Source organism: Triticum urartu, chromosome 2 (genome assembly GCF_003073215.2).
Source record: "Triticum urartu cultivar G1812 chromosome 2, Tu2.1, whole genome shotgun sequence".
Classification (NCBI taxonomy): domain Eukaryota; kingdom Viridiplantae; phylum Streptophyta; class Magnoliopsida; order Poales; family Poaceae; genus Triticum; species Triticum urartu.
The window spans coordinates 699,213,320-699,234,717 of NC_053023.1; the positions used below are offsets into that span (position 1 = coordinate 699,213,320).

At 48.8% G+C, this 21,398-nt stretch overlaps 1 pseudogene; it reads right to left on the reverse strand.

Moving 5' to 3' along the window:
* Nucleotides 1-1,319: 1,319 nt before the first annotated feature.
* Nucleotides 1,320-19,950, reverse strand: LOC125538005 (annotated as a pseudogene).
* Nucleotides 19,951-21,398: the final 1,448 nt, after the last annotated feature.

Below are 21,398 nucleotides of genomic sequence, written 5' to 3' on the forward strand. Positions count from 1 at the left end.
TAGATCGGTTGGATCGTGAAGACGTTCGACTACATCAACCGCGTTACTAAACGCTTCTCTTTCGGTCTACGAGGGTACGTGGGCACACTCTCCCCTCTCATTGCTATGCACCTCCTAGTTAGATCTTGCGTGATCGTAGGAAATTTTATGAATTACTACGTACCCCAACACTCTCACCATGACATAGAGCACATCCTTCGCCGCCATTTCATAATCACCATTGACACCCCAATCGTCTGTACTCCATTTCCTTTTAGGAACTGGCAGAAGCTCTATTTTTTGCGAATGTCATAAGCTCTATTCATGGTGAGCACTTTCAGGGTCAGCTGGGTTAGCAATTACGAAAAAGGGTCCCCCCGCTTTATATATTATAAAGCAACATCAGCAAGCATCAAACAACAAGTGAAAACAGGTTCAAGTTCAAGGAAGTCTCAAATAACCGTTGGGGGCACAACAAAACAAGCCCCAAACATAAAAGAAAACAGGTGCTAATCCGGCTCCGGGGGGGGGGGGGGGGGGGGGGGTGGCGGTGCTAACGCCGATGCATATGAGCGAAGACCCGTGATGATGGTGTCGATGATGTCCCGATCACGCTGCTTGCTAAGAGGTCTCCATAGCTATAAGAAGCCTCACATTTTGTAGATCGCGTCAGTCACACGGCAAGGTATCACGCATTCGATGACTAATTTATTGTGGATGCACTAAAGGGTCCACGCGAGGGTACCCATAGCCACCCATAGGGGGGCACGTCTAGGGTTGGGGAGCCTAAGGATCTCCCCAAACATGTCCGAAAGGTTTTCATGGCACCAATCACCACCAACAACCTCCTGGAAGCTGCTCCAAAGGAACCGAGCCGCCAGGCACCGGAAGAAAATGTGGTTGGAGTCCTCTGGGACAATACAAATGGGGCAAAGGCCGTGCCCGGGCCATTACGCTTAGGCACCTCCATGCCCGAAGGCAGACGACCGCGTACCCATTGCCAACGGAATATGCGGATTTTCATACGGAGCTTGATCTCACATATCACCAAAAGCTCAATAGGCCCAAGAGTGGGCACAATAGCCTGGTACAGGGACTTTGTGGAGAACCTGCCATTGGGCTCAAGGCGCCAGGTCAGGGAATCGGGCTCAAGGGAGGGGGTGTGTAGGGCAATATACTCGAGCAGCTCCTCCCATTGTGCGAGCTCCCCCGCCCCAAAGGTACGCCGGAAGGCAATAGAGCCCAGGTTAGCTAATGCCGCGCTCACAATAAGCTATGAGAGGGCACATATAGAGAATAATGTGTAAAACCGCTCTGCAAAGGGTCTAGTTCCGGACCATCTATCCAGCTAGAATTATTTTCCCGCGCGCGACACACCACCCCTTCCTCGCCACCCCTTTAATTTTTTGGAAGCATGTGGGCCAATCAAGCACATATTGTCTTGTGCTATCTCCAAAGATGAAAAATAAAGAAAGTATACAATCAGCGATCAATGATATACTTTCGGTTAATAAAAAACTTGTAATATGTATCAGAAGTCTGAACATACCAAAAAGGAAGGCATCTAGGATTTTATTTGGTAAGTATTCATAAATAAGTAACCTCTCATCTCCATGAATACAACAACCAAGAAGTCTAACAAGGTTTTTGTGCTGCAATTTTGCAATTAGAATTATCTCATTTTTAAACTCCTCCATCCCTTGCCCAGAACCCTTACTGAGTCTTTTGATAGCAACTTCAGTGTTCCCTTGCAGGATACCCTGCATGATTGCATCATCCGAAATTGTGAAACTATGAAAGGTATTTTTCCACAGATAAAATTATTCTCTAGAAAAAGAGCCGGTTCTACTAATACGATGAATGCAGAACTTTCTGTTACCTTATAAACTTTTCCAAAACCACCACTTCCGATTTGTTTAGAGTCTGAGAAATTAACCGTTGCCGTGGCAATATCTTCAAAGCTAACAAAAGGAAAGTCCACATGTTTACCTCCAACTTTATTAGATGAGCTAAGGTATCCTGGCATTGGTCCATTGTGGATTTCCTTGTTTTTTTTGCTTGCTATAAAGATCAATACTTTGTTATTAACACTCATAAAAATGAAGTACAATTTTGAAACGAGAGACATTTTTTATTTTACCTTTGTATTTGCATATCCCAAGGGCGATGCATGCGAGTATCAGCACACATGACATGGTTGGGAGTATAATCTTTACCAATTTGCCATTTCGAACTGCAAAACAAATCATGTATAAATTTAACACATCACTTTTTTAAACACAAAAATAATTTACAGTACTATGAGTGATCCGTGGACTAGATAAATGTGTTACCATGAGCATGTTGCATTATGCTCGTATAGAATAGTTATAGATCTACTGATTACCCCTACGCCAAATTATTTGGATGCAAAGAAGTATTTGGCAGTCTGCTATACAACTGTTAAGTTCATATATATAATAGATGACCCATGATTAAATGTTGGTGTTGATTTGATAACATTAAGTGCCAAGATAACAGAAGGTTAAAATGGAGTGGTGCATACTAGGAGAGTTAGCAAGCCGGAGGTACAGGTTCTTGTCATTGTTGCACTACTAGGAAAATGCTTATAGGTAGACATTTAGCAGTAGCGTGGGTTATATACCCCACGCTACTGGTATGTAGCAGTGGCGCCTCGTAAAGAACGCGCTATTGCTACTTAATAACAACAACGTTTGTTAGGTTGGGCCGCGCTGCTGTTACGTGGGCCACAGGGCAAAAACGGTAGCCTACTTAGCTGTAGCGTTTGCTTTGAACAGGCACTGCAGCTAGTGGGCTTAGCAGTAGCGCCGGCCCATACGCAACGCTACTACTACACAAAAAGCAAAAAGAAAACCCCCCCCCCCCCCGCACCCCTCTCGCTCTCACATCGATCCTCTCCCTCCGCCCGACGCCACCGCCGTGATTAGGGTTCCTCACCGCCTCATCCCAGCCGACGGCGCTACCGCTGGAGCACCCCAACCACCACGCGCGCCACCGCCGCTGCAGGTAACGCTCGTCCTCCCCTAAGCAACGCTCCTCCCCCCTCTCGCCGCCCCTACGCGGCGCTCCTCCCCCCTCTCGCCGCCCCTCTTTCGTCGGCCGCCTCCCCACTCCCCTTCCCGACCACTATCCTACTGTTAATTAGTATCACATATGGATTAATAGGATTAGTATCACATATGCATCTCTAGATTCTACTGTTAATTAGTATCACATATCATCTTATATGTTACTAGATCTTAGGATTTGGCATGCACACTTGAAGTGTTGTTCGTATATGCTTTTATGGGCTATTAAGTCAAGTGAGCACTTGCAGTGTGCTGGCCTTTCATGATTCAGGGGTCGGTGTCGTGGTTCTAAGTCTGACAGTAGAATGGGGGGTAGGAATATAGAGGCAAGATCCTAGCTATGGAGGAGTTGTACACGCGAGTTTTACGAGTTCAGACCCTTCTCGGAGGAAGTAACAGCCTTGCGTCTCGGAGCCCGGAGGCGGTCAACTGGATTATATGCATGTGAGTTACAGGGGGTGCGAACCCTTGTGTCTGTGGAGGGGGGTGGCTTATATAGAGTGCGCCAGGACCCCAGCCAGCCCACGTCATAGAGGGTTTAAGGTACATTGAAGAGAGAACGTTAGTGGTAACGCCCACACTAAAGTGCTATAAATGAAAATTAAGCCTATAAATAAATGCCTGACCGTTGCTCATGCAGAGTGGCTTTAGCTCTTCTGTCTGTCGAGTGACTTCCGCGACAGTCGAGTGACATTGATTCTTCCGAGTGGAATGTCTCTGGTCGATTGGATGATGGTACCCTTTGAATGATCCTGGCTTTAGGGTGATGTCCTAGGGGAGGATGTCTAGGTCAGGTCTATGACCCTACCCTAGGTACATAGCTTCATCATTAGCCCCCGATGAAGGAAATATGCCCTAGAGGCAATAATAAAGTTATTATTTATTTCCTTATATCATGATAAATGTTTATTATTCATGCTAGAATTGTATTAACCGGAAACATAATACATGTGTGAATACATAGACAAACAGAGTGTCACTAGTATGCCTCTACTTGACTAGCTCGTTAATCGAAGATGGTTATGTTTCCTAACCATGAACAAAAGAGTTGTTATTTGATTAACAGGATCACATCATTAGAAGAATGATGTGATTGACATGACCCATTCCATTAGCTTAGCACCCGATCATTTAGTATGTTGCTATTGCTTTCTTCATGACTTATACATGTTCCTATGACTATGAGATTATGCAACTCCCGTTTGCCGGAGGAACACTTTGTGTGCTACCAAATGTCACAATGTAACTGGGTGATTATAAAGGAGCTCTACAGGTGTCTCCAAAGGAACATGTTGGGTTGGCGTATTTCGAGATTAGGATTTGTCACTCCGATTGTCGGAGAGGTATCTCTGGGCCCTCTCGGTAATGCACATCACATAAGCCTTGCAAGCATTGCAACTAATGAGTTAGTTGCAAGATGATGTATTATGAAATGAGTAAAGAGACTTGCCGGTAACGAGATTGAACTAGGTATTGAGATACCGACGATCGAATCTCGGGCAAGTAACATACCGATGACAAAGGGAACAACGTATGTTGTTATGCGGTCTGACCGATAAAGATCTTCGTAGAATATGTGGGAGCCAATATGAGCATCCAGGTTCCGCTATTGGTTATTGACCGGAGACATGTCTCGGTCATGTCTACATTGTTCTCGAACCCGTAGGGTCCGCACGCTTAAGGTTTCAATGATAGTTATATTATGAGTTTATGAGTTTTGATGTACCGAAGGAGTTCGGAGTCCCGGATGAGATCGGGGACATGACGAGGAGTCTTGAAATGGTCGAGACGTAAAGATTGATATATTGGACGACTATATTCGGACATCGGAAAGGTTCCGAGTGATTCGGGTATTTTCGGAGGTACCGGGGAGTTACGGGAATACGAGGAAGAAGCAATGGGCCTTAATGGGCCTTAGTGGAAAGGACCAGGAGGTGGCGCGCGCCCCTCCCAAGCCCAGTCCGAATTGGACAAGGGGTTTGAGGCGCGACCCCTCTCTCCCTTCCTTCCGCTCTTCCCCCCTTTCCCCCCTTCTCCTAGTTGGACTAGGAAAGGAGGAAACCTACTCCAACTAGGAGTAGGAATCCTACTCCCTGGCGCGCCCCTCCTAGGGCCGGCCTCCTCCCCCTTGCTCCTTTATATACGGGCGCAGGGGGGCACCTCTAGACACACAAGTTGATCTTCGTGATCGTTCTCTTAGCCGTGTGCGGTGCCCTCCTCCACCATAATCCTCGATAATATTGTAGCGGTGCTTAGGCGAAGCCCTGCGACGGTAGAACATCAAGATCGTCACCACGCCGTCGTGCTGACAGAACTCTTTCCCGACACTTTGCTGGATCGGAGTCCGGGGATCGTCATTGAGCTGAACGTGTGCTAGAACTCGGAGGTGCCATAGTTTCGGTGCTTGATCGTCGGGTCGTGAAGACGTACGACTACATCAACCGCGTTGTCATAACGCTTCCGCTGTCGGTCTACGAGGGTACGTAGATCACACTCTCCCCTCTCGTTGCTATGCATCACCATGATCTTGCGTGTGCGTAGGAATTTTTTTGAAATTACTACGTTCCCCAACACCCGAATGGTTCGGGGTTCGAGTGGAGAAGGACTTGATAATCTCTCCGATTCAGCTTTTGTGCTTTGAGAATGTCTCGCCCGGACGTCGAATGCGCATTCATGATGGCTTCAACTGCTTGTTCAGTCGCCTTGATCCATTCTTGGTATTGTCGGGTGAACTTTCGTTGTTAAGTTTCGAGTGTAGATATGGAAAAAAATCTTCCGTCTGACGGGTTGTTCTGCCGTCTGCGGATTTCACGGGATTTGAATTTTGGGAAGCGCACCGGGCGGGGGAGGCTGCAGTAATCAGGATGGATTAGGCAGGCCGCCTCGATCTCTGCGCCACCTTTTTTGCCACGTATCGCGCGCACGACTGTTGCGGGATCTGATAAGATCGTCCGGGCCTACAAGTCAGTCACTCGGAAGTGACCTTATATAAAGCGCCGAACCGGGGTTTTTGAACAGTGTGCCTCCATTCTTCTTCCTCCTCCTCCTCCTCAGATTCCTCCACTGCGCCTGCTTCTGCTCTCGGCGTCGTCGCCCTGCTCGAACTCGACTCGCTGCCATGGGGAAGGAGAAGACGGTGGCGTTGGAGCGTGCGAAGAAGGCGACAGCGAAGGCGAAAGGGAAGAAGACTAGCCGGGGCAGATCTTCGTCGAGGTCCGGCCTGCCGCCTGGCTGGATCCAGGGCGACTGGATCCGCTCGACAATCAGTCAAGATGACATCGACGACCTGGTTGACGGGGGACTCATCTCCCACGAATCGGCGCGGCTCCCGGGGAACAAGACTGAGCCGCAGCCGCAGGAGGGTGAGTGCGTTCTCCTTGCCACCCATGTCGACCATGGGTTTTCTTTGCCTCCCCACCCTTTCTTTCGCGGATTCTTGAACTTCTTTGGGGCTCAACTCCACCACTTTTCTCCAAACACCACCGTGTACCTTGCCGCTTTCGTGTCCATGTGCGAGAACTTCTTAGGTTGTCGACCACACTGGGGTCTCTTCAAGCACATATTCACATGTCGCTCTCAGACGGTCAAGAAGGCTAACCCGAGAGATGAGAGGACGCACGTGATACAGATGTGCGGGGGTCTTGGAATTCAAATGAGGAACAAAAGCACTTTCCCAACTATGATCCTTCCCGACTCGGTCCGGGGTTGGCAGTCGACCTGGTTCTACTGCAAGGACCAGCCGACTCCGGGCCAGTCGACCGGACTTCCCCCCTTTTCCATGGATCGAGTGGAGAAGCCCTCCACCTTGAGAGTGATCCCGGAGAAGAAGGCGCAGGTGAAGGTGTTGGTCGAGCGGGTTGTCCAACTTGTCCGTGACGGAGTGACCGGTATGGACCTGTTGGAGGTATTCCTCAGTCGACGCATCCAACCACTCCAAGCTCGTGACCATCCGATGTGGATGTACTCGGGACTCGAGGATTCCACTCGGATCCACCCGGAGGATGTTAGCGAGGACACGGTGGAGCAGTGGTGAGGGGTATTACCGGCAAAAAGGATAATCCCCGAGGGTCCAGGAGGGTGGTTCCATTCGACCATTCACGCCAGCCGGAACAGGTATGATTCTGCATTGTCGAGTGTCTTCTTGTTTTATTGTGTAGCATCTTGTTGACGGTCGACTGTCTTTCTTTTATTCCTTGTCTTTCAGGCTCTTGTTGATATGTACTCAATGCCCAATGGAGTGCAAGAGCAAAATGTCGAGGGAGAGGCGAGCGGGGGCGAGAGTGGCGAGTGGCACTCGGATGCAGAGGAGGGAAAGGAGAGCAACGACCCGAGTGACGAAGAAGAGGTCCACTCGCCTCCTCACAGAGAAAGGAGGTCCAAGCACGCTCACGACCCGGCAAGCACCCCTGACCTGGTGGCCGCACCAACTGGGCAGTCTTCAAAGCGCCCTCGGACGTCTTCTCCAGTGCCGACCGAGAAAGCATCGAAACAGCTCAAGACCGCGCCGCCTCCAGCGTCGAAACCATCGAAGGTCGCATCCTCCAAACCGCCGAAGGCTTTGCCCAGAATCAAAGTGACCATTCCCACCATCTCTGGGTAACCATCTAACCTGATCCTTTGGTCGACTCGAGTAACAGAACATAACCAACTGAATGCTGACATTTGCAGTGCTGCTACCTCTGGAACTTCCTCCCGCCAATACCGAGACGAGGAAATGGAAGATGCGGTTACCTCCAACCCAGGTACAATTCTCGTGATCTTGTTCTTGATTATTTGGTCAATTAAATTCTGGCGATTCACTTGGGGTCGACTGATTTATTTGCAGCCCCACCCAACGTTATCGAGCTTTCGGATGATGATGAAGATGTGGCCCCGAGGCCCAAAAAGAACAAGAAAAGTAGCGGCTGGCAAGACATCTCAGCCGGGACAGACGACAGAACCAACCGTCCAACAACCTGAAGATGCAGGTGGGGCCTCGGTAACTTTTGTTGTCCCATTGTCGAGTGAGCGCCCCGCACCGTCGATTGTACCAGTGTTTCCTTCAGTCGTCCAACCTCATGCCTCGGAGCTCCAAGCTGCCGCATCTGGGTCGTCTGCTCCCTTCTTCACCAACTATCATGTTCCGGAAAGCCAGTCGGACGCCGCTGCGGAGGCCATCCGTCAGGCTAGCGTGATGATGGAGCGGATGAAGATGGTGCACGACAATAGCCAGGCTGCTTACGATGCCAACGCGATTCTTCGAGCCAATGTCCAGGTAAGTTGGCTTTCGACTGACCTTGTTCTATTAGGATATGCTACCTGAAATATTTTCTTTCATATAATCTCTTATTGTTTGCGTCGAGTCTGTACACCTACTGGGTGTTTTGTTTTCTTTAGTATTTGCGCTCTTCCACTCGGCCTGGTCGAGTGGGATCTGAACCGGTGGGGGCACGCTATGTGCACCCACTAGGTGTAGTCACCGAGATCGCAGTCGACTGCGGGCAGTCGGCTGGGGTTTGAGTACTTCTGTTCACTTTCGTTTCTTCCACTCGACCCGGGCAGACCGGTCGAGTGGGATCTGAACCAGTGGGGGCACGTCAAGTGCACCCACTGGGTGTAGTCCCCGAGACCGCGGTCGACTGCTGGCAGTCGGCCGGGGTCTGAATAGTTCTTGTCTCTCTTTTTTTATATATATACTCGACCCGGGCGGAACGGTCGAGTGGGATCTGAATCAGTGGGGGCACGCCAAGTGCACCCGCTGGGTGTAGTCCCCGAGACCGCAGTCGACTGCGGGCAGTCGGCTGGGGTCTGAGTAAACTTTTAAGTTTTATTCACACGGAAGTAAATAATCTTTGATCTTGTCGATTGATATGTATTTTACCCTCTGCAGAAATCTTGTACTCTCATTTCCAAGTTCGCCAAATTTGAGGAGAAGCAGAGGCAACTCAATCTTGACTTGGATCTGGCCCAACAAAAATTGAAGAAAGCTCAAGATGAAGCTGCTGGTATGGAAGGTAACTGCCTGTCGACTGCTCACGTCGACCGTCCTTTGAAATATTTCTTCGATCTCTTGTTTGATCCGATTGCTTATTTTGCAGAGAAAATGAGGTTGGCTCTGGAGAAGAAGGACTCGGACCTTGCAGCTGCGCAGAAGGAGGCTCAAGATAAGACCGCCCTTGCTGACCAGAAGCTGGCTTCGGTCAGAGTGGTGGAAGAAGAAGTAAATAAGCTGAAGTCCTCTCTCACTGAGTCCAACCGAGAGGTAACTCGTCTGAAGAAGGATAAGATGGCTCTGAATGAGAAGCTAGAATCTACGGCTCGTATGAGAAATGACGTGGAAGCTTATTTGAGAACTCTTGCCAAGAAGCTCTTTCTTATGCTGGAAGGTACTCCTTTTAATCCGACTGCTTTACTGCTTGCAATTTAGTCCAGTCCAGTCGACTCACTAACTCTTTGACTGCAGAATTCTGCCAAAACTTTGACGAGGAGACTGGACGGATCGAGACGGGTTTGGACCCTATTGTTTCTCCAGTCGGCGACGAGGCTGCCATGAATGTGCTTCGACTGGAATCCCGTGTCGCCAGTGTTACAAGTTACCTCGCTCGTCTGAAGGTGGCAGTTTCACGGATCGACTCATCACTCTGGCCAAAGGCAACGCTTCAAAATGACCTCGAGTCTCTGATGGCTCGCCTCAACGAGGTCCCTGGTCAAGTGCAAGAATGGAAGAAGTCCTCTGCCCGGTGTGGTGCTGACGTGGCATTGTCCTTGGTAAGAGTCCACTGCAAGGAAGCCCGTGAAGATAAGATGGCGGCGATCAAGGTCGCCAACACCAAAAGACATGATTTCCAGTCCTTTACGGAGACTTTCATCGCTGCTGCCACTCAGATTGCAGATGGAATCGACTTGGACGAATTTGTCGAACCCGCCAGCCCTCCTCCTGCCGAATGAACAAACTTTGAGATTTAAATCTACCTTAAATTTGCCTCGGAATTCCAAGTGGTTGTTGTAACCGTTAAACTCCTTCGGGCTTGGTGCTCGAATACTTTTGATCCGTCGTTTGGAATTTTTAGGATCTGTCTGAACTTGGTTTATTTCTGAATATGCTTATATTTGCCTTCGAGTGGGATTTGCTCTTTACTCTAAATAATCTTTCGACCCGCATCTCGTTGTCCTCGCGGACAGGGGTGGAGCGTACGTTGTATTTGTGGCGCAGCTCCGAAGGAGAAGGTTGCAGTCGACCTGCACCTCGTCGTCCTTGCGGATGAGGATGGAGCGCACATTGTACTTGTGGCGCAGCTCCTAAGGAGAAGGTTGTAGTCGACCTGCACCTCGTCGTCCTTGCAGATGGGGATGGAGCGCACATTGTATTTTTGGCGCGGCTCCAAAGGAGAAGGTTGCAGTCGACCTGCACCTCGTCGTCCTTGCGGATGGTGACGGACTTTAAACGTTAGGCGAGTACTGGACTGTAGCTAAGCTCCCGAGTGGGAGGGTTGCTCACCACTTGGTAGGATTTTACAAACTTAGGCGAGTACTGGACTGCAGCTAAGCCCCCGAGTGGGAGGTTTGCTCACCACTCGGTAGGATTTTTCAAACTTAGGCGAGTACTGAACTACAGCTAAGCCCCCGAGTGGGAGGTTTGCTCACCACTCGGTAGGATTTTACAAACTTAGGAGAGCACTGGACTGCAGCTAAGCCCCCGAGTGGGAGGGTTGCTCACCACTCGGTAGGATTTTACAAACTTAGGTGAGTACTGGACTGCAGCTAAGCCCCCAGGTGGGAGGTTTTCTCACCACTCGGTAGGATTTTACAAACTTAGGCGAGTACTGGACTGCAGCTAAGCCCCCGAGTGGGAGGTTTGCTCACCACTCGGTAGGATTTTACAAACTTAGGAGAGCACTGGACTGCAGCTAAGCCCCCGAGTGGGAGGGTTGCTCACCACTCGGTAGGATTTTACAAACTTAGGTGAGTACTGGACTGCAGCTAAGCCCCCAGGTGGGAGGTTTTCTCACCACTCGGTAGGATTTTACAAACTTAGGCGAGTACTGGACTGCAGCTAAGCCCTCGAGTGGGAGGTTTGCTCTCCACTCGGTAGGATTTTACAAACTTAGGCGAGTACTGGACTGCAGCTAAGCCCCCGAGTGGGAGGTTTGCTCACCACTCAGTAGGATTTTACAAACTTAGGCGAGTACTGGACTGCAACTAAGCCCCCGAGTGGGAGGTTTGCACACCACTCGGTAGGATTTTTCAAACTTAGGCGAGTACTGGACTGCAGCTAAGCCCCCGAGTGGGAGGTTTGCTCACCACTCGATAGGATTATACAAACTTAGGCGAGTACTGGACTGCAGCTAAGCCCCCGAGTGGGAGGTTTGCTTACCACTCGGTAGGATTTTTCAAACTTAGGCGAGTATTGGACTGCAGCTAAGCCCCCGAGTGGGAGGTTTGCTCACCACTCGGTAGGATTTTTCAAACTTAGGCAAAACGGATTCGCAGCTAAGCCTCCGAGTGGGAGGCTTGCTCACCACTCGGTAGGATTTTCTTTTAAACTCAGGCGAAACAGATTCGCAGCTAAGTCACCCACTGGGGATTTTAGACCCAAATAAAAGCAACAACAATCGTTTAAGAGGACTGTAAAGCTCTTGTCTTTGATAAGCAAATTATAAAGGTACTTCTTATTACATTTTATTCGAATGGGTAATTAAGTGTAAAAGGGGCGGAGCAACTCTGCATTCCAAGCCCGTGGCTCGTCCTTCTTATGCTCGACATTGTAAAGGTGGTATGCTCCGTTGTGGAGCACTCTGGTGACAATGGAGGGGCCTTCCCAAGCAGGAGCGAGCGTGTGTGGTTTCTGCTGATCCACTCGAAGAACCAAGTCTCCCTCTTGAAAGGCTCGACCTTTCAAATTTCTGGCGTGAAATCGACGCAAGTCTTGCTGATAAATGGTCGACCGGATCAAGGCCATCTCTCTTTCCTCCTCCAGGAGGTCGACTGCATCCTGCCGAGCTTGCTCTACCTCATATTCAGAGAAGAGCTCGACTCATGGTGCATTATGAAGCAAGTCACTCGGTAGAACAACTTCAGCTCCATAGACCAAGAAGAATGGAGTTCAACCAGTCGACCGATTGGGAGTTGTCCTCAGTCCCCAAAGAACTGATGGAAGTTCATCAACCCAGGCGCTTGCTGTATGCTTGCTGTATGCTCTCTCTGCTTGTCGGAACCTTTACGTGACTTGACCACAATGTCATCCATGTATGCTTCTACATTCCGACTGATCTGAGTGAGTAAACACTTCTGAATCATCCGCATGAATGTGGCTCTAGCGTTCTTCAAGCCGAATGGCATAGTGACATAACAGAAGCACCCAAACGGGGTGATGAAAGCTGTTTTTATCTCATCGGGTCCATACAGACGGATCTGGTGATACCCGGAATAAGCATCCAAAAAGGACAAACGCTCACATCCCGCGGTTGAGTCAACTATTTGGTCTATGCGAGGGAGAGGAAAGTGATCTTTCGGGCAGGCCCGATTGATATTTTTGAAGTCAATGCACATGCGAAGTGAATCGTCCTTCTTAGGGACCATGACAACATTAGCTAACCACTCGGAGTGATAAATCTCTCGGATAAACTCAGCTGTTAGGAGCCGAGCCACTTCTTCACTGATTGCCTTTCTCTTCTGTACGGTGGACCGTCGAAGATGTTCTTTTACTGGTTTCACTTTTGGGTCGACTCGCAAACGATGCTCAGCCAGTCCCCTGGGAACACCTGGCATGTCAGAAGGTTTCCATGCAAAGATGTCCCAGTTCTCACGGAGGAACTGGATGAGCGCTTCTTCCTATTTGGAGTTGAGTGTTGCTGAAATGTGAATCGGAGCAGCATCGGGATCCGTGGGGTGAATATGAATCGGCTTCGTTTCACTAGATGACTAGAATGCTTAATCTGTAGCAGGGTTCTTAGCTCGCAACAAATCACTTGGATCTGCATTTTTTGATACTCCTGTACTTCCACTACTGCCATCTGTGCATCGGTGATCTTTGAGCCCTTCTGGAAGCACTCTTCTGCCTTCTTTCGATTGCCAGTGATAGTGATCACCCCTTTAGGACCAGGCATCTTTAATTTGAGGTATACGTAACATGGTCGAGCCATAAAATGTGCATAAGCTGGCCTGCCCAGAATAGCATGATAAGCACTCTAGAAATCCACGACTTTAAATGTCAACTTTTCTTTGTGGTAATTCTTGGAATCACTGAAAACTACATCAAGGGCGATCTGGCCGAGTGACGCAGCCTTCTTGCCAGGAATAACTCCATGGAAACTCACATTGCTTTCACTGAGTCTGGGCATCGGAATGCCCATTCCTTTCAATGTCTCTGCATATAGTATATTCAGACCACTGCCACCGTCCATCAGAACCTTAGTCAATCGAGTGCCTTTGACTACTGGGTTGACCACCAGCGCTTGCCTCCCAGGGGTGGCTATGTGCGCTGGGTGATCGGACTGGTCGAATGTAATGGCAGTCTGAGACCATTCCAAATAACTGGGTGTCACCGGAGCGACCATATTCACCTCTCTGTTGATGACTTTCAGTCGACTCTTAGTCTCAACATCAGCGAAAATCATCAGAGTGGAATTGACGTGGGGGTAACCATCATCGTCCTCTTCCTCATCCTCAACTTTGTCAGATTCCTTGTCCTTTTCCTTGAGCTGTTTCTCTCGGAATTGCTGGATTAGGAGTCGACATTGTCGAGTGGTATGCTTCGGGTAGATGAAATTACCTTCTTCGTCTTTCTTAGTGTGAATGTGGCATGGTAAATCTAGCACATCATTTCCATCTTGATCTTTTACTTTCTTGGGGTTCCACGGTCCTTTGGGTTTCCCTTTGAACTTTCCTTGAGTCACGGCTAAGGCTTCTCCAGGAGCAGCTGGCTCGGCTTTGCGCTTCTGCTTCCGACTTGAGTTCCCTCCTCTGGTTTCGTGGGCGACTATTTTGTGCTTGCCACTTCGGAGTCGGTCTTCCTCTTCACCATTGGCGTATTTGGTGGCAATCTCCATCATCCGAGTCAGAGTCATATCTCCTGTCCGACCGAATTTCAGATTCAATTCCCGATACTTAACGCCTTCTTTGAAGGCACAAATTGCTTGGTGATCTGACACATTCTCCAATGTATGGTGTAATGTGATCCACCTCTGGATATAATCTCTCAGAGTTTCATTCGGTTTCTGGCCGCAACACTATAATTTTGTCATCCCTGCTGGCCGTCTGCATGTACCTTCAAATGTTCTGACAAATACCCGGGCAAGATCTTCCCAAGTATAAATACTACCAGGCGCTAACTGATTCAGCCACGCTCTGGCCGAGCCCTCTAACATCAAAGGGAGATGCTTCATGGCAACCTCATCATTGCCACCACCAATCTGTATAGCCACTCAGTAATCCTCAAGCCAAGTGTCAGGCTTGGACTCACCAGTGAACTTACTGACTCCTGTCGCCAACCTGAAGTTGGGAGGAATCACTGCAACCAAGATGGCTCTGCTGAAGCACTCTGGACCTGAGACATGCACTCTGTTGTTGGTTGGAAAATCTCTGTCATGGCTTTCTCTGTGAGCTCTATTTCTGTCGACCAGACCCTGAACGAGAATAGATCTCGCATCAAAGCCTGGTTCTCTAGGGTCGACTGGAATCCTTCGTCCATCACTGTGAGGACGTTTGTCATCATGCTGCCGAGGCATGTATGACCCACTCCTTGGGGGAGGCGCGGGCACTCGATGACGATCATCGTGATCGAGTCGGTGATCATACTGCTCACGGTTTCTGTACTAATCTCGCCGGTCCCCACATCCCTCACGCCTCGGGGGCGATCTCGGGCTGTGAGCCAACTGGACTGTGTCTGCAACCACAGATCTGCTATGGATCCTATTCTGCGACTGAGATACTGTTGTATTCTGCTCCCCCGCTGCTCAGAGCAAAGCCCGGATCTGCACCAAACCTCGACCAGCTTCTGACTGGGAAGGTTGAATTGACTCCGCTATTCGGGCCGTAGCTGCGAGATTCTGGATCGAAGTTCGGTATACCTGAGTCGGAGGCGGAAAAAGTTGACGTCGACTAGACTCGGGGATACGCTGCCGAGCATGCTCGTCGAGTGCGCGCTGGAGGTTCTCCAGTCGAGTGCGCTCAGCCAAGTTGGCCAGGCGCGCCTCCTCCAAGGCCTGGGCCTCAGGGGTTTCTCCAACGATAGGAGTGTGAAGCGCATCCATGTTCCGGCAGTGAAGTTCTTCCCTCCGCTGCGAAGAGAGGGGTTCAGGGCGGTACTCTTCGTGAACACGTGACGGATCGCCGCCCCCATCGCCTCCTTCTTCACGGGTGAAGCCAGGAGGACTGCGTGGTCCATTGACCATCAAAACTTCCACAGCGGGGGCGCTGTTGTCGCACTCGGATGCAGTCTCTACGGAGCCAGTCGACAGGTCGAACAAGCCATAGAGAGTTTCGTCGGGCTCGATTGCCGCGACTTGGGGGTGGCCGACTGGTGAGCCACCACATGCCTCACCCACCGTTGAAGCCTCGATCGACCGGAACGTCTGCTCCGGCGAGCTGTAGGGAGTGAGGTCAACACAGGAGCTGACCGATACTGAGTCGACGGATGTCGTAGGAGGACACCACGGACGCATGCGCGAAAGTGCGTTGCCCTGCGGACGGGGAGCGCCTCCACGTCGAGTGGCGCTTCTTGGAGCCAAGCGGAGTCGTCGGTTACGAATATGAGCGCGCCGAGATGGATCTCGCGGCCCTCGGCCAAACCTCTGCCTGAAACCATGTTGATGGGGATCGGAAAAATCACAACTTCTCCAACAAGTCGCTAGGACACCGGCCCCATGGTGGGCGCCAACTGTCGTGGTTCTAAGTCTGATAGTAGAATGGGGGTAGGAATATAGAGGCAAGATCCTAGCTATGGAGGAGTTGTACACGTGAGTTTTTACGAGTTCAGGCCCTTCTCGGAGGAAGTAACAGCCTTACGTCTCGGAGCCCGGAGGCGGTCGACTGGATTATATGCGTGTGAGTTACAGGGGGTGCGAACCCTCGTGCCTGTGGAGGGGGATGGCTTATATAGAGTGCGCCAGGACCCCAGCCAGCCCACGTCACAGAGGGTTTAAGGTACATTGAAGAGAGAACGTTACTGGTAACGCCCACACTAAAGTGCTATAAATGGCAATTAAGCCTATAAATAAATGCCTGACCGTTGCTCATGCAGAGTGGCTTTAGCTCTTCTGTCTGTCGAGTGACTTCTGCGACGGTCGAGTGACATTGATTCTTCCGAGTAGAATGTCTCTGGTCGGTGGATGATGGTACCCTTTGAATGATCCTGGCTTTAGGGTGATGTCCTAGGGAAGGATGTCTAGGTCAGGTCTATGACCCTACCCTAGGTACATAGCTTCATCAGTCGGTACTTTGATACTTAATTAATTGTAATTACTTGGGTTGTTAGTTGAGTGAGCATGCACACTTGCATTGCCCCTTTTATAGGTAGTCTTATCTTGCTATAGGAACTTTTTTTAAAGGATGGTAGCCACCAGATATCCAATTCGGCTCCAGGGAGCATTTGCTCTTACACGCTCAAAATGGTTTTGCAAATGTAAAAAAAGAAAAACAGAAAAGTTTAGATGTACATGTTCATGTACAAATGTTATATGTAATTTGAATTCACAGAGGCTCTCGGCTCCATGGGCAAAAATTTGGCCAAAATTTGGCTATTTTTGAACTACTTTTGCTTGTCTGCTTGCGCAATAATGGCAATATGCCATTTATCTTATTATTAGGCTCTGTTTGGGTTACATGATCTCTATTAGGTTATGACTGTCTGAACTTAACTACAATTTAGTTGTTATTTTGTTTGCCATGTGAACCTTTTGTGTATTCTCTATGGTGTGAACCTGATGTTTCCTATTTTCCTTTGTATATTATTCAAAATCTGTCAAATTCTAGCCAATTTTAGTGAAATGATGCCACCATCATCACCACCATGCCGACAGTGCAAGTCAAGGTGCGCCAGCAGCCTTGCAACTGGCACGCTGTTCGACATCTACTACCAGTCGAGTTTTCTTCATGCGGCGGTAATAAATTATATGAAACTAGTAACCACTATTTTGTTTTTAGTGTTATTGGCATTAATGCATCGTGTATATATCATTTTGCTTTTTGCACACAGATCGTTCCATGCAATGTGAGGTCAGAATTCAACAAGCTGACCAGAGACTCTGTGACCTTTGAGGCTCCTAGGGGCCCCTACACTATGGAGGTTGAGAAAGGACGAAATATGATGCAGGTGGGAGGAGATGGATGGGTCCGTTTCATCGCCCACATGCGTATCCCCGTTGGTGAGTTGATCAGCTTCTCCTTAGAGCAGAAAGACCCAAGTTGGCCGTGATTTATGTCAACAAACCAGAAGATGATGAGGATGATGATGACCCACTTGGTGACGCCATCATTGCTCAAAGAATGAGGTTGAGCGAGAAGGAGGTGTGCAACCTATGGGACATCATTCCGCCACGTGCTGACTTCGTCGGGGTGCCATTCGTGACCCGCCTGACAAGTACCATGGTTGATCAGCATATCATGGTATGTTGCATTTACTGTAGTAATTCGATGATATTCTTTATTGTTATACTTAGTGTAGAGTCCGGTGATATATATGCTTAGTGAATCTTATATGCTTAGTAAATCCGATGATTTATATGCTTAGTGAATCTGATGATATATATATACTTAGTGAATCTTATATGCTTAGTGAATCCGATGATATATATGCTTTATTGTTATACTTAGTGTAGAAATGTAGTACTGTCTTTTGATAGTGTAGAATGTGTGAGGCTACTTATTAATTGATATGTTTATCTTATTCAGAAATTGCCAAAGAGCTTATCTGAGAGTTGTGGTATCAAGCCTGATGAAGAAGACTCTGCTGGAATACACCTTACCGCGAGGGGCTCCGTCACCACTTGTGTGTAAAGCGTGGACACGGACGGTCGCACACACTTCAACTCGGTTAGGTGGAAGAGTTTCCTCGTCGGCAAGAATCTTCATGTTGGACAGGTAATCCTAATTACTATCAGGAAGACCCACCGCCCAGGCTTGAGGATGATGGTCGTCATCGATATCATCTAGAACTACATATGCTTGTGAGATCTATCCATGCATGCGTGTGGCTGCTGAACCATATATATGCTAGTATGACTACCTAGTAGACTTATCAACTACTCCCTCTGTTCCAAATTACTCATCGTAGAAATGAATGTATCTAGAACTAAAATACATCTAGATACATCCATATCTGCGACAAGTAATTCGGAACGGAGGGAGTATGATCTATCCATGCATTGTTGACTACTATATATGAGTTTGTGAGATTGTGTGGTTATATTAAATGTGGTATTGTCGTTAATGCTTGTGAGATGGTTTTGTGAACTTAGTTTATTTGCATTGGACTTGTCTTAATTTCCATGAATATTGCATCTGACTCTTTTTTATTTTTAATTTCTATTTACCTAGTTATAGCGTGGGGAGAAAATAGGGTGCTACTACTATGTGATGATAGTAGTAGCGCCTAGTATTTTAGCTACAACGCTTGTTTAGAAACGTGCTACTGCTAAATAATAGCTGTAGAGCCCTAGCAATAGCGCGGGTGCCCGCGCTACTGCTATGTAAAAAACCAGCGCCACTAGTAAGATTTTCTCTAGCAGTGTTGCTATACTTCCCTGTATCGACAAGCTCCCCTGTCCAAAGCAAGCAATTTGACTGGTCGGCCATAGCACCATTACTGCTCAATTTGGTGTAGGCGTAGGCTATACACGAGCAATTGTTGCTGCACTCGGCCGTGCATTCGTCAAAGCTTGTGTTGAGGACATGGAAAAACTTGTCAGGGAACTTCATCTTAGGCAAGGTCATGAAATGACTTTGCTTGCCGCATTCCAGTTGCTTGGTTCTTCTACATCCGCTCGAAATGTTAAGACCAGCGGGTTCAAACCCATCGAGACAACGGCATGTCGCGGCAGCCCCAGTGTTGTCGTAATAGCCGAACGGACCACATGAAGCGTACAAGTCGCAGGTGGTAGCGGGGTTCTCGGTGACGGTTGCCCAAGATGAGCGGTTGTTCCAGCTAAGGTACCTCAACACGCCCATGTTGTCAAGCACAAGGCGTGCATACGGTGAGCCACCAGAAACAGTGAATTCATAATAGCACCCGTCCCTTGTTCCAACCATCGCTTCATAGAAGATAGTATTCTGGTACGCGGCGGAGGTAGGGCATAGTCCCATGCCAGATGACTAACTGAAGGTTCGAGTTTGGGTCAAGGCCCAAAGAAAAATCTCCAGTGGATGGGTCAATGGGGCTCTTCCAAGCAATTAAACGCCTGACAACACGAGCCTTCCCGCTCAGGTAGATCCTAGTACCGGGGGGAATGGTGTCTGTCGGGTAATCAAAACTCTGCCATATGGTTGTGCCATTTGGAGACAAGAGGACAAAGTTCCCCGTGTCATGCAGCACCGCAGCAACTCCCATGCCCGTGATGTCGTTCTTGGGAATCAGACAACACCGGGCCGGAACTGTTGGTGATGGAGAGCATCAGAGATGAAGTGGCAGCTATTGGATGGTCGCGGTTGGCCGTCCATACGACGGTGCGGACGGGGATGTTGTGGTACCATATGCCAAGGTACAAGCTTGTGTTGGAGCTGTTCGGGGGGAAGAAGCCGAGAGCAAAGTTCCCGCCCTTGGAGACGATGATGTCGCCGGCGGAGAGCGGCTTTGCATGTGTGATCTGGTCATCGGATTTGCAGAGTGAACTCAGCAATAGGAGAATGAAAATGAGAATGCAAGACTTGCCTCTAAAGGCCATCGTCTTCATCTCCCAGCAAGGAACTAATTGAGGGGTATGTGGTTCCTCGGAACAATTCGGCTGCAGATATAGAAGGTAAAAGTGAAACTGGACAGCCATCTCCCAGTAATACTACAGACCAACATGGCAGGCGACTTGACTCCAAAGTCTCCCAATGTCGCTGCACGCGCAAAGAAAAATGGTTGCCAGGCATTCAGATAGGAGGAGAGTGCGACAGGGGAAACTTCGCTCTGTAAGGACGCGTCGCTTGTCGTGGAACATTCAGACTCAGGCCGACTAGTTGAGGTTCACGAAGTGACAGCGGACGACCGCGGCCTCCTCCACACACAAAAGATTCCCTGCCGACGCCGACCGCCTACCGCCGCTGCCCGCGGACGACGTCGACGTCGTCCCCTCCGTGCTGCTGGACCTGGACGCCGGTGGACTGGAATCGGAACGACGCCATAGCTCCCCATTCACGCCCGGATTGCTCGAGGAGTTCGATGAGCCACCGCAATCGGGCGCGGATCGAGTCGAATGGATTTTGGGCGCCTGCTGCCGGTCCTGAAAACTTTTGTACAACGGTTTTGCTCCTGCCTTCGAAATGAAAACGCGTTTTTTCCTTTCATGATAGGCATGGTTTTTCGGAAACAGAAAAACCGTGTTTTTTTTCTTTCTGTGAGAGACATGATTTTGCTTTCGCGAGAGATATGTATGTGCCTTCCAGAAATAAAATAAAAAAACATTTTTTTTCTTTTTTCTATGAAAGGTCCGGTTTTGCTTCCGCGAGAGATACGGTTTTGCTTTCGCGAGAGGCATGGCCGTGCTTTCCGAAAACGGCTCTCGAAAAGGGAAAGAAACGTTCTCCTGGTTCTTTTTTTTGTGAAAAAAAGTTCGTTAAAACTTATCAACAAGGGATCTAGTTTTGAAGATTTTGATGCGAGAAATCCAACGATGAAAACGATTCGACATTTTGGACGCATGATTTAAGAGATAAAACATCAAGAATAAATGGATGTATGAAAAAAAGGAAAACTCATATATTGTCAATTAGTGATTTCGGAATTATTTATTTTCAGAATTGCTAATTTTCCATCAGATGAAATCAAAATTGTCTTTCATTCATTTTTTGTCCGTCTGATCACTATGATTAGATTCATGCAGTTCTGTTTCTTTTTTATCACTCGGATTGTCCTCGCGCGCCACGCCTCGTGGCCGAGTCCCCATCTGCATGCAGCTACCTGAGAGAGAGAGAGAGGCATGGCGATTTTGACTTTGATCTCTCCTAGCTGCACGTTTGAGGTGTTTGTTTTTTAGGTGCCCGGTACCCCCTGCTTGCTGGTGAAATATTAGGGTGGGCCTTGGGCCCATCTAACAATTTCAAAAAATCTTTAAGAACCCATGTGGGTTATATGGCACTAGGTGTAGTGGAAATTTAGTCCCATCTTTCTAGTTGTAGAGGATCCATGTCGGTTATATGACTACTTCGGAAACT